Here is a 13,262-nt window from a genome sequence, read left to right as displayed (position 1 = left end):
CGGTGCCCTAAGCAGAAATGTTTGCAAAAAAGAAAAAACGCGGGAGGAGGCATTGCTCATTAACATTAAAGGATCTGTATCCTGCTATTTTAGCCATTCCAAAGTAAAGTATAGGTATTTATATGATATATTGTACCTCTAACATTATGGAGTACTCATTTTTGGGATAAATATAAGCATTTTCTGGAGGTACTTTTCAAATCCGGAAGACACAACACTTCTCTCTCCACCCATACAACAGTAGAAATATAAGATGCGTTTTCTCCATGACATTATCGTTAGGTAAGAAAAAAGAACAGGCCAGAGTAGGTTAGAAAGAGCTCCTTCTTCACAGCTTTCAGTGCAAACATGACATCTGTTCAGACGCTCAGGGGCTGCGTTTGGGCAGGGGCAGTCGGGCACTTTTCTTTCTTTCTTTCTTTCTTTCTTTCTTTCTTTCTTTCTTTCTTTCTTTCTTTCTTTCTTTCTTTCTTTCTTTCTTTCTTTCTTTCTTTCAATCTTTCTTTCTTTCAATCTTTCAATCTTTCTTTCTTTCAATCTTTCTTTCTTTCTTTCTTTCTTTCTTTCTATCTTTCTTTCTTTCTTTCTTTCTTTCTTTCAATCTTTCAATCTATCTTTCTTTCTTTCTTTCTTTCTTTCTTTCTTTCTTTCTTTCTTTCAATCTTTCAATCTTTCAATCTTTCTTTCTTTCAATCTTTCAATCTTTCTTTCTTTCAATCTTTCTTTCTTTCTTTCTTTCTTTCATTCTTTCTTTCTTTCAATCTTTCTTTCTTTCTTTCTTTCTTTCTTTCTTTCAATCTTTCAATCTTTCTTTCTTTCTTTCTTTCTTTCAATCTTTCAATCTTTCTTTCTTTCAATCTTTCAATCTTTCTTTCTTTCAATCTTTCTTTCTTTCTTTCTTTCTTTCTTTCTTTCTATCTTTCAATCTATCTTTCTTTCTTTCTTTCTTTCTTTCAATCTTTCAATCTATCTTTCTTTCTTTCTTTCTTTCTTTCAATCTTTCAATCTTTCTTTCTTTCAATCTTTCTTTCTTTCAATCTTTCAATCTTTCAATCTTTCTTTCTTTCTTTCTTTCTTTCTTTCTTTCTTTCTTTCAATCTTTCAATCTATCTTTCTTTCTTTCTTTCTTTCAATCTTTCAATCTATCTTTCTTTCTTTCTTTCTTTCTTTCAATCTTTCAATCTTTCAATCTTTCTTTCTTTCAATCTTTCTTTCTTTCTTTCTTTCTTTCTTTCTATCTTTCAATCTTTCTTTCTTTCTTTCTTTCTTTCTTTCTTTCTTTCTTTCTTTCTTTCTTTCTTTCTTTCAATCTTTCAATCTTTCTTTCTTTCTTTCTTTCTTTCTTTCTTTCTTTCTTTCTTTCTTTCTTTCTTTCTTTCTTTCTTTCTTTCTTTCAATCTTTCTTTCTTTCAATCTTTCTATCTTTCTTTCAATCTTTCAATCTTTCTTTCAATCTTTCTTTCTTTCAATCTTCCAATCTTTCTTTCTTTCTTTCTTTCAATCTTTCTTCCAATCTTTCTTTCTTTCTTTCTTTCTTTCTTTCAATCTTTCTTTCAATCTTTCTTTCTTTCTTTCTTTCTTTCAATCTTTCTTTCTTTCTTTCTTTCAATCTTTCTTTCTTTCAATCTTTCAATCTTTCTTTCTTTCTATCTTTCAATCTTTCTTTCTTTCTTTCTTTCAATCTTTCTTTCTTTCTTTCTTTCTTTCTTTCAATCTTTCTTTCAATCTTTCTTTCTTTCTTTCAATCTTTCTTTCAATCTTTCTTTCTTTCTTTCTTTCTTTCTTTCAATCTTTCTTTCAATCTTTCAATATTTCTTTCAATCTTTCTTTCAATCTTTCAATATTTCTTTCAATCTTTCTTTCTTTCTTTCTTTCTTTCTTTCTTTCAATCTTTCTTTCAATCTTTATTTCAATCTTTCTTTCTTTCAATCTTTCAATCTTTCAATCTTTCTTTCTTTCTTTCAATCTTTCTTTCAATCTTTCTTTCAATCTTTCTTTCTTTCTTTCTTTCAATCTTTCTTTCAATCTTTCTTTCTTTCAATCTTTCAATCTTTCTTTCTTTCTTTCTTTCTTTCTTTCTTTCAATCTTTCTTTCAATCTTTCTTTCAATCTTTCTTTCAATCTTTCAATATTTCTTTCAATATTTCTTTCAATCTTTCTTTCAATCTTTCTTTTAATCATTCTTTCAATCTTTCAATCTTTCTTTCAATCTTTCAATCTTTCTTTCAATCTTTCTTTCAATCTTTCTTTCAATCTTTATTTCAATCTTTCTTTCTTTCTTTCAATCTTTCTTTCAATCTTTCTTTCTTTCTTTCTTTCTTTCTTTCAATCTTTCTTTCAATCTTTCTTTCAATCTTTCTTTCAATCTTTCAATATTTCTTTCAATATTTCTTTCAATCTTTCTTTCAATCTTTCTTTTAATCATTCTTTCAATCTTTCAATCTTTCTTTCAATCTTTCAATCTTTCTTTCAATCTTTCTTTCAATCTTTATTTCAATCTTTCTTTCTTTCTTTCAATCTTTCTTTCAATCTTTCAATCTTTCTTTCAATCTTTCTTTCAATCTTTCTTTCTTTCTTTCTTTCTTTCAATCTTTCTTTCAATCTTTCAATATTTCTTTCAATCTTTCTTTCAATCTTTCTTTCAATCTTTCTTTCAATCTTTCAATATTTCTTTCAATCTTTCAATATTTCTTTCAATCTTTCTTTCTTTCTTTCAATATTTCTTTCTTTCTTTCTTTCTTTCTTTCTTTCTTTCTTTCTTTCTTTAAAGGGATATTTCAGACTTTTTGACATAGGGCCTTATTTCCTAGTTATCCAGAGTGTTGCTGGTACTTGGAGATATTTTTATATATATTTGAAGAGTTTCGTGGCGCTAGGCTAATGCAAGGCTAGTGCATGTCTATGGTATCAGCTAGCCTGCATTAAAAACAGTCTGACCCGCTCCACAGAGCACCTGAGGCAAATCACTTATAACACCAGACTAACCATATAAATGTCTCTGTCCATAGAATAATTTTAACCATTTTGCATCTAAAATAACTTATATCTGAGCAGCATCAGCTTCGTGGTTGTATAAGCTACGCGGCAGTGGAGTGATCTGCTAGAAAATAGTCCCTCAAAATGCGATCATTCATGTGATGCAGGTCAGTTATATTCCAAACATTATTCTATGGACACAGACATTTATATGGTTAGTCTGGTGTTATAAGTGATTTGCCTCAGGTGCTCTGTGGAGCGGGTCACACTGTTTTTAATGCAGGCTAGCTGATACCATAGAAATACGCTAGCCTTGCACTAGCCTAGCGCCACGAAACTCTTCAAACAAAAGAACTGCATGAATTACAACACTCTGGATAACTAGGAAATGAGGCCCTATGTCAAAAATCCTTAAATATCCCTTTAAATAATTGAGTTGAGTTATAACAGTTCAATAGTTGGTGCCCCCTCCCCCCTGGACCCCGAGTTTCTCTGCTCCGGCCCTGTAACTGCAGTGCACTTCAGCTCAGACGTGACTTCCCCTCTTCCTTTTCCGCCGCTGCGAGAACAGGCTCCAGGGAACACGACGTGACACTAATGTTTTATCAGGATCTGAACTGAAGTTTGCAGTGAATTTACGATGTTTGTACGAGCGGCCCGTGCGTTGTATCATCCCTCACATTAACACACATTTCTATAACTCTTTTTTCCCCCCTGACACACTTGAATTACTCCTCAAAAGCTGTAGATGCAGCACTTTGGTCTCACAGCAGTTGCTTGAACTCGTTTCTAGCGCTCACAGACTCTTCCCGATTCACAGTTCACTTGAGTTGATTAAAAGCACATCTCAGCCGGAGCTCTGCCAAACAGATGTTTACTCTACAAGAAAATAATTTGATTAGCACAGTTTTAATATTGTGTAAGCTGCAGGACTTTGGCCCAGCCTTGAGCTCGGTACAGACTCTTCTTTCATGTTGTTCTCTCTGTATTGTGGAAATTCGATAAGATTCAGCTTTTTGTGTTCGTCTGTGAGAAACCCGGACGAGTTTCGCGAAAGGGGGGGGAGAGCGGCTTGACATTGCCGTGGACCAATCGGAGGACGCGGCGACTGCAGCTTCTCCCCTTCAGGGACAAAATGTAAGTCTGTATTGAATGTCAGACAGCCTTGAGAGAAAGAACTTTAACTTGTCTGTAATGTGTTCTGGCCAAAGTTTTTACTACAAACAAAGACTCTTTGTCATTCAGTATGTTACGATTAAACCTGCGTATTCACATTGTTACTGGCCTTCATCTCAATTTCGTAATATCCCTAAATAAAACTCATCATAAACTATTAGGATGGTAGGAAAGCCAGGAATGCGAAGTAATTTTCTTTGCTTGGGTTCTGAAATGTAAAAAAATTGAGGTACGAAACCGTTGTAGATTCCTAAAGCTAACATATTGTGGGAAATTGACTTTTGTGAGCGTTTAAAGGAATAACCCACCGTTTTTACATACTGAGATATGTTCTTACCTTAGCTTTGACGAGTTCTTTAGGACCTGTCTGATCTTCCCCCGTGCCTTCAGTCACGTAAACACAGCGCAGACGGCGTTAGCATTTAGCCTCTCCCTCTCTCCTCTATAGCTCCAAAACAGGTCAAGATAGAAGCTACCAAGCTCTTCCACGTTTTCCCTATTTAAATATGGTTACATGAAGTGTTCCACTACAAAGTATAATTACACAAAATTAAACAATGTGGATTTTCTAAGCGGATAAAAGGGGGAACTATATTGTAAGGCGTAATAATACCAGGAGTAATTTGGCATCCGCACAGTAAAGTGAAGATGATTTCGAACTACTCTTGACCTGTTTTGGAGCTATAGAGGAGAGAGGGAGAGGCTAAATGCTAACGCCGTCTGCGCTGTGTTTACGTGACTGAAGGCGCGGGTGAAGATCAGACAGGTCCTAAAGAACTCGTCAAAGCTAAGGTAAGAACATATCTCAGTATGTAAAAACGGTGGCCTGTTCCTTTAAGTCTTTCATTTCTACTCAAAATACCCCTTATCTTGCAAGTGCTGCCAGTTCTTTCGAAAATGATCAACTGCGGTTGTGCAAATGTTTAGCAGCTAATTTTCATTTCTGGATCAACAAAATGTCTCCACGAGGAAAATGTTTCTTTGCATGTCAACGGAAAGCCCCATTTTTGGGGCACATGGCGAGATAAGTCAGAGTTTGTCTGCTGACAGAAAAGACAAAGGGAGAGAGGGATATTGTTCATCCAGTTACACGATGGAAATATTTTTTTCACTCAAACTTGGCTGTAAATACTGTTGAAGTGGCGCTAGCCCGCAGGTAGCTTTGCCCGTTAGCCTGTTAGCTTCTTCTTCGGGATTACATTAGTGTGTATTGGTGACTCCGGTCCGGGGGCAGTCAAGTTGCAAACATGCTTTTCTGGCAAGAGACACCAGGGGGAGATGAAAGACCCTCCAATCATCCCATAAACACTTGTATTAACCCTAGAGGGACTAAGAAATGATTTATTATGGTTATGGTTACTTCGTACTGCTTTAAGGCGGGAAACTTTAGCCTTGATGCTGTTTTTTGGTGACGACTAACCTAAAAGGCTATGGAAGCCCGTTTCTGCCATGTTAAAAAATAAAAGCCCAACGGGAAGTCGAAATTACGAAATTTACAGTCATAAAATCTCTTTAAAAGTCGTAAAATTCGTAAAATTATGATTCGTAGTAAAATCTTTGTATAATTTAACGCTGCTTTAAACTTCTCGACAGCTTTATCCCTGACCTCTCTGGTGCTCCTTGACCTTCATGATGTTGTTTAGTGACCAATACACTCCGACCACAGCTCTGAGGGCCTAAAAGAACAGCTGAAATTTAACTGAGAGTAGATTACACACAGGTGACCTCTATTTAAAACTCGTACTACGAGTTTAAAAGTCGTCGTAATTTCGAGATTTAAACTCGTAGTAGGAGTTTAAATCTCGAAATTACGAGTTTAAATCTCGAAATTTCGACTTCCTGCTTTTATTTTTTTAACATGGCGGAAACGGGCTTCCATAAAAAGGCAGACTTTGAACTGGAAATAAATCTTAAGTTGCTTGAGGTCGATGTTTCCTGTTGTCTGCTTTAACTTTTACTACAACACAACATTAGAGTATCTTTTATAACTTCTGCCCTACTTTTGCCGTACGCCGTGACGTCCGACTTTTAAATAACCCGGCTATGACGACAGCGCTGACTTTTCCTCTCGCTCCTTTCCATCGTCTCCCAAAACCAAAACTTGCTTATAATCTGCAAAACTCAGCCTTTCCGATCAAAGGGAATTCCAAATAAAAAGACCAATGACACAGATTCCAGAGCCACGGCGCGTGTTCCCCCCCCCTCCTCCTCCAATGACATCAGCCGCCCTGCTATGATGTAACCCGTCAGTGAAGCGAGCGCCTGCGTGGACCGTGCTTTCCACACGAGGAGAGAGATTTCAAACGTATAAGTAGGTCGTTAGCGAGGGGTAGACTGAGCGTACGAGCTGGTAGCCTGGTACTGATGTTGTCCCGGGGAAGTCGGAGGGCCTTTTAATGCACGAGCCCAGTCAAAGAAGGAGCCCATGCATTATTAATCCAGGCTGAGATCCACCCCAGAGCGGAGGAGATGGGAGTGTGGAGGTGCGTGTGGTCGGACTGGAATGTAGATTTGAAAGAGGTGAATGTTTTTTTTTTCCGAAATGTGTGAATTAGCCGCGGAGCAATTCCAGATTTTCGCCGGCGCATTATTTATATCGCAAAATCACTCAGGTCTTCCATCTGAGTGAGATTTACGTTTGCAAACCCAGCCTAAAACACAAAAGCTTCGGAACTTGACAAAAAGTGCTTGTGGTTCAGTTCTCGTCTGAATTACTGGCACAGGTTTTGTTTTTAAAGAACAGGCCCGTTAGACATGAGTTTCAAGACTCAAAAACCTCAGGCCTGCTCAAGCGGCGGCTCGAGGGTCAGATAAAGCTCAACTAATCTGTTCAGGCAAGGTTTGTTTTGTTTTCAATTTATTGTACAAAAAACAATACTACAGCCGGCGGCCCATAGTACAAGAAGACAACGAACTGACTAACCAACTGGTTCAATAAAGGTAAAAAGCAAAAATTTCTATTGGGGTAAGAGAATGTAAGTACAGTGTAAGATTCTTGTGGTACACAGTAAATAGGTTTAGTAGGTTTACTGCCAGTACATTATGCAATCAATCAAGTATGGTATGGTATGTTTTTTATTTAGACAGGGACAGTGCACAATTTAACATTGACCAGAAGGAAAGATGCATTGTGCCAGGTTATAGCAAAGATGCCAATTTCCACCTGTAGTCCCTGGGCAGGTTGATGTTGCAGTACAAAAACTGATTTTAAATGTAGATGAATACTTGACCATGGATTTATACATTTTGACATTATTAAAAACATACATTTAATTTAAACAAGATTGGAACATTAGAACTTTTTCTACCGGTCGTTTTTCTAGGTGAACGGTCGCTCTCACATGACGTTACAGATTATGAGTGCAAGTTTGTTTTTCTAGAAGCCATTTTTTTCAAGTACATCAAGCAATAGTAGGAGATGAATAAATCTCCTACTATTAGCTGGACAAGAGGCAAGGGAGTCCTGCCTCTTGTCCAGGACTCACTTGAAAAAGAGGTTTTTAATCTCAATGGGACTTTCCTGGTTAAATAAAGGTAAAAAATAAATACAATAAATAACATTCAATGAGAGTTATAGTTATACTGTAATATGCTCGTGTTTTTTTTTAAAGCTAGTTAATAAGATGGCTCTCTGGCTTCTTCGGTTTCCCCTACCACTAAAAACTTGCACAATAGGTGAATCCATCCAGGTGATACCGACCATCAGCCTTGCTCCACATCTGACGATGGGTCCCCGGGTTCGACACTGCCGTCACCCACTGCTCCTTCAACTTCCACGCAGTCATACCTTTACTTTACTGCACGGACGTCGAAGCGCTCCTACGGTGTTATTACGCCTTACAATATAGTCCCCTTCTAATCCGCTCAGAAAATCCACATGTTTCATTTTGTGTAACTAGACGTGAATTGTGTAAATACTCACTTAGCCGTATTTAAATAGGGGAAACGTGGAAGAGCTTGGTTCGCTTCTAACTTCACCCCTGTTTGGGCCCATAGAGGAGAGGAGGAGAGGCTTCATGCTAACAACATCTGTGGTCGTTTTGCGTGACTGAGCGCATGCGTTAAAGGAATAGGCTGGCAACTTCCCCCCCGCTCACTTCCGTCAATAACCTTTAGGAGTTACTGCGCGGACGTTTTGCTCCTCGTATCATTACGCCTCACAATATAGTCCCCCTTTTTATCTGCTTATTAAATCGACATGTTACATTTCTGTGTAAATATTCTTCGCATGAAAACACTTTCACGTAACTTTATTTAAATAGGGAACACGTGGAAGAGCTTGGTAGCTTCTATCGTGAGCTTTTTTGGAGCTATGTGACATGTGGGAGAGGCTGCGTATGTGCTCCGTTTGCCTGACAGAGCGCACGGACAAAGACCAGGCGGGGATATATTAACTCGACTAAAGTGAGGTAAGAACATATCTCAATATGTAAAAACGGTGGCCTGTTCCTTTAAGTCTTTCATTTTCTACTCAAAGTACCCCTTATCTCGCAAGTGCTGCCAGTTCTTTCGAAAATGATCAACTAAACTCAGGATTTATGAGTATATTGGGTTCAAAATGAGGCTATATGCAGTCATATTGAAATACAATTCAGTTTCATCTCCTTTTTGTTCTGAATTAATATAAATATCCCTGTTACCCCTGATGGAGAACTCCTACGACTACTTCCTGTTGACATGCAAACGTACAGTGATGCTAAAATCAGCTTCTCTCTCTTCTACTTCCACGATCTCAGCACCTGCCTGGTTATTGTGGAGCCCGAACATTATCATTCATCCTGTCTGCTGCGCCTTCGCCTACGCCCGGCGCCCAGCAGCTCAAGGTCGGATTAACAAACGCGTCTGGAAAATGTGTCTGATTTGGAAACCCGTCGGACGGAAATATCCTCCCAGCGTGCCAGCTATTTCAGAGGTAATGCAGCCATTTTATTTCCTTTTCCTGCGAGCGCGTCCGGAGCCAAATCACAATTCTCCGGCCCCAGACGCAATTTGAAGTTTTGAAGGACGTCTGCGCCGCGCCGGACATTGGACGTTAAACTCCAGCCCGGCGATTTTGTAACTTCGTAGCAACTCGCGGCAACTCTGAGAATGTTTTCCTTTCACCGCTGGTTACAGGCAGAGAGGAAAGACCCGGCCGCTCACTGGGATGAAATGATGCTGAATTAAAAACTGCTGCAACATTTCCACACAAGCAGCGCCGACAGACACCAAATTCGAGTCTTGTGCAAGAACTCACCGTATTTTCCGGACTATAAGTCGCTCAGGAGGATAAGTAACACCAGCCTCGGCAACTACCTGGGCCTGGAGGCGTAACTGCACCGTTGACAAGCCTCTCCCGGCAGCACGTTGTTCAAGCTCCAATTTGTAAACTCGTTCCTCCAGCTGTGGCTATCGAGCTTTTAGCCCACGATTAGCTTCATTTTGCTTTCTTCATTGCAGTAAGACCAACCTCCACTTTTCGCCAGTTCCTCAACAAGTTTCTCTCTCACTCCAAACTCTCTTTCTGCTGCTCGGTTACCGTTTTTTCAATCTTCAGTGGTGCAGAAGTAGCAGATACTGGTACACAAGCCTAGAGCGACTGTCAGTTTGAAAATAAATACAAATAATTTGATATATAAGTCACACCTGAGTGTAAGTCGCACCCTGAGACAAACTATGAAAAAAAGTGTGAAATATAGTCCGGGAACAAGTTGTTCGGAGAGACTGTTCAACACCAAATTCCTGCCTGATTTATTGAGTTTTAAGCCCCAAAACAAAACAAAATCTAACTTTTCATAGATGTTTTTCCTCACAAATAACTACATTATTAAAAAAGAAATAAACAAGACATCCAAGATCCCCTTTGAGTCTATACTCTGGAGGGAATAAAAAAGTCCCTCCAGAGTATAAGTTGCACCAGCCTCAGCAACTAACAAGCCTCTCCCGGCAGCACATTGTTCAAGCTCTCATTTGTGAACTTCTATACCAAACTATATAATTTTGATGTATAAGTCGCACCTGAGTATAAGTCGCACCCCAGATAAACTATGAAAAACAGTGTGAATTATAGTCCGGAAACAATACCAAATTCCTGCCTTGAGTTATTGAGTTTCAAACCCCAAAACAATACAAATCTAACTTTTCATAGATGTTTTTCCTCACAAATAACTACATTATTAAAAAAGAAATAAACAAGATATCCAAGATCCCCTTTGAGCAATCAAACTACCGTATTTTCCAGACTATATGTCCCTCCAGAGTATAAATTGCACCAGCCTCGGGGACTATACCTGGGCCTGGAGGCGTAACTGCACCATTGACGAGCCTCTCCCGGCAACACGTTGTTCAAGCTCCAATTTGTAAACTCGTTCCTCCAGTTGTGGCCATCAAGCTTTTAGCCCACGATTAGCTTCATTTTGTTTTCTTCATTGCAGTAACCGTAACCTGCCAGTCCCCAGTGAGGGCCTGGTAATCTGTCCCTCACTGGGGACTGATTACCTGGGGTAATCTGCTGCTTGATTACCGTTTTTTTTTTTCTATCTTCAGTGGTTCAGGAGTAGCAGATACTGGTACACAAGCCCAAAGCGCCCTCTAGCGGCTGTCAGTGTGAAAGTTATATATTTTGATATATCAGTTGCACCCCCAGCCAAACTATGAAAAAAAGTGTGATTTATAGTCTGTAAATGAATAAATTCTTCAGAGAGACTGTTTAATACCTAATGAAATCTTACTTTTTATAGATTTTTTCCCCAACAAATAACTACATTATCAAAAAAGAAATAAACAAGACATCCAAGATCCCCTTTGAGCTTATACTCTGGAGGGAAAGAGTATAAGTTGCACCAGCCTCGGCAACTAGCAAGCCTCTCCCGGCAGCACATTGTTCAAGCTCTCATGTGTGAACTTCTATACCAAACTATATAATTTTGATGTATAAGTCGCACCTTAGTATAAGTCGCACCCTTAGACAAACTATGAAAAACAGTGTGAATTATAGTCCGGAAACAAGTTGTTCGAAGTGACTGTTCAATACCAAATTCCTGCCTGAGTTATTGAGTTTCAAACCCCAAAACAATACAAATCTAACTTTTCATAGACACAAATAACTACATTATTAAAAAAATATTAAAAATAGAAAAAAAACAAGATATCCAAGATCCCCTTTGAGCAATCAAACTACCGTATTTTCCGGACTCCCTCCAGAGTATAAAGTTACCGTACCGTAGTTACCGTAACCTGCCAGTCCCCAGTGAGGGCCTGGTAATCTGTCCCTCACTGGGGACAGATTACGGTAATCTGCTGCTCGATTACCGTTTTTTTTTTTTTTTTCTATCTTCAGTGGTTCAGGAGTAGCCAACACAGTCTCACTCCGAAAGCGTCATAAAGTGACGAACGGTCACTCGCCTTATGCGTAATATAGAACGCAAAAGGTACCCGTCTGCGTCTCCCTTGACGCAGTGGGTTTTTCGCGTATTTGAATGAGAGCCCGCGTGCGTCTCCCTTGACGCAGTGGGTTTTTCGCGTATTTGAATGAGAGCCCGTGTGCGTCTCCCTTGACGCAGTGGGTTTTTCGCGTATTTGAATGAGAGCCCGCGTGCGTCTCCCTTGACGCAGTGGGTTTTTCGCATATTTGAATGAGAGCCCGTGTGCGTCTCCCTTGACGCAGTGGGTTTTTCGCGTATTTGAATGAGAGCCCCTGTGCGTCTCCCTTGACGCAGTGGGTTTTTCGCGTATTTGAGAGCCCGCGTGCGTCTCCCTTGACGCAGTGGGTTTTTCGCGTATTTGAATGAGAGCCCCTGTGCGTCTCCCTTGACGCAGTGGGTTTTTCGCGTATTTGAGAGCCCCTGTGCGTCTCCCTTGACGCAGTGGGTTTTTCGCGTATTTGAATGAGCCCAGGCGCGGCTCATTTGACGATATCGGTCAACTCGTAGTATAGAACGCGTACACTCGCTTGAATCCCTCGCACAAGCGCATAAAGCACGCAAACACAAACCAGACGCGCAGAACTACAGTATTATTTGCGTGAATCTGAGGCCAAACTGTTGTTCATTAAAGCTAAAATGAGGGATCCAGGACAAACCAAGCCGGACCCAACCAACCCTCAAAAACTACTCCAGGAACTTTTACAATATCGTATTGCATTACAGCAATAATAACAATTTAAAGCCTTTTTCCTACCTTCTGCTGTCTTCATGGGACGAGTACTCCAGTATAAGTCCCACAAGTGCGCAGCCGCCGCGCGTCATGGTCCTGTTTTAATCCATGGCCTTGCCGGGTCTTTCCACCGGCTTGTACCCGGCGAAGGTGCGTTCTCTTCGGGCTAGCTTTGAGCTGCGGCCCGCTGGAGTCTAATGGAGTCTCGTAGCAACGATTCACACTTCCTCTGCTTCAGTCCTTTTGGTGAAAGTGATGCCAAGCGTCCGCGATGATATACATGATATACGCGCCTCTATACGGCCATTTGAGGTTCAAAAACACGCATTTATTGATCATATGTTTGACTAGGCGCCAATGTACAGTGACATGATCAGCTGTTTTGATTGACACCTCCGTCAACCAGTGACACGCGTTCAAAACTGTGACGTCACTAAGAAGATGGTCAATCTATATTTTTATTGTATATTTAAGTCATTGAGCAGAAGATTCTGAAAGCACATTTATAGCATGGATTGGAGGCCTATTTTATTTTATTTTTAGAATTATTATTTTTTATGAATTTTTCAGCAAAAGGTAAACAGAACTGAAGATCCCTGTTTCTACACGGACTCGTTTTGGTGTCGCGCCCATCCCCCCGAGGCTTTAATAAGTTAGAGGTGAGTTGTTTTTAATCGTGTCATTTTACCTACTTAGTTGAACGCTTCAAACGTCTAGGCTCTAGAAACAACTTGCTGTAGGCTGTATGTGAGTATATTTTTGCTGGGATTCATATGGCTGTAGAGCCTTATACAAGCTACTAAGTTTTTTTAGACAGGATTTTATTTTGTGTTTTTAATAAAGTAGGAACTGATCCAGTGCTGAGCCTCTAAATTAGGGTGTAAACTGATAAAATCATGATTAAAGCATGTCACAACAAAGATTACATTTATTATTTTTTATTTTTTTATTTTATTGACCTTTATTTAACCAGGATA

At 39.4% G+C, this 13,262-nt stretch overlaps 1 protein-coding gene and 1 long non-coding RNA gene across 2 annotated transcripts in view; one reads left to right on the top strand and one right to left on the bottom strand.

The window, feature by feature from the left end:
* Positions 1–13,262, top strand: part of LOC306961871 — a 497,669-nt gene that overhangs the window by 123 nt on the left and 484,284 nt on the right. The gene's annotated exons all lie outside the window — the stretch shown is intronic.
* tspan4a (tetraspanin 4a) overlaps positions 1–13,262 on the bottom strand; it is a 544,510-nt gene that overhangs the window by 91,517 nt on the left and 439,731 nt on the right. The window lies entirely within an intron of this gene.

Source organism: Gobius niger, assembly GCF_951799975.1.
Source record: "Gobius niger genome assembly, chromosome: 4".
In the NCBI taxonomy this organism is placed as follows: Eukaryota; Metazoa; Chordata; class Actinopteri; order Gobiiformes; family Gobiidae; genus Gobius; species Gobius niger.
Note: the sequence above shows the minus strand (reverse complement) of the source record. Positions and strands in the feature narration are given on the sequence as shown.